Here is a 1,068-nt window from a genome sequence, read left to right as displayed (position 1 = left end):
TTTCACGAGCAGGCTGTTCCGTTGATCGGATCAACTGGAACCCTCGACGTCGTAAGCAACGGAGTGCCAATAACAACTGGAAATCGTATTCAATGTCTTCCTTTTTCACTAGCGTTGTAAATTTTCTAGATGATGTGATTGTTGTTCACAGCTGTTCCAGTAACTACGTAGAGTGTTTCATTGCCGATTCTAGTATTTGTGTATTGTTGTTTATATAGCAACGAATAAGAATGTACATATGTACAAAGTAAGAAGGGAGATCTACGGGTAAGCAAGCATTGGGCATTTACTTTCGTTCATTAGTTAGAGAATTCATTTGTTTTAGTAATTATAAGAATTTTGTTTTAGTGGGGGGGGGGAGAAACAGATATAAATAACAATGGGTGATAAGAAATTACATAGATATGGTAGTAGGTTTAGCGACATCAGATGAACAGAGGTCCTTCAAGAGACAACATGTTAAATGTATGCGTGGGTTGTGGCTTACTGTTCAAAGATTTCGCTTCGAAATTATGGAGTCTAGGGTGAGACTCCACTGTCTGATATTACTGACAAAATTCCTTTTCGTGGTTTTATTTTGAGAAATAGTGTCCAACTTACTCTGCCTTCTCCAGACAGCTGTGTGTTATACCTGAGGGTTATTTAACTGTTAATCCCAGTTGTTCAAGCAAATGCGTTGAGTGAAATTGGACAGACGGTAACTTTGAAACCCGTCAAATAGATTTTATTCAAGAGGCAAGTCTTATCGCACGCAGATTATGCTTCAAGATTACACTAAAGGTACAACTATTTGAGAAAGTCCTAGGCCACATACACAATAATTCAACAAGTATGTAGTTCATTTGGTGGATGAGCTGTAATACGATATTTGTGTATGAATATACATACTTATATGCATGTTTGCAATACATGCAAGCATATACACACATATGCATATGTGCATTGCGTAACGTGAGCATGTGTGCATGCATATAATACATGTGTACAATACATGCACACACATACAGATATACATGCACACATATATATATATATATATATATATATATATATAAATATATATATATA

The sequence above is a fragment of the Octopus bimaculoides genome, chromosome 4, assembly GCF_001194135.2.
Source record: "Octopus bimaculoides isolate UCB-OBI-ISO-001 chromosome 4, ASM119413v2, whole genome shotgun sequence".
Taxonomy (NCBI): Eukaryota; Metazoa; Mollusca; class Cephalopoda; order Octopoda; family Octopodidae; genus Octopus; species Octopus bimaculoides.
This window is presented reverse-complemented; position numbering follows the sequence as displayed.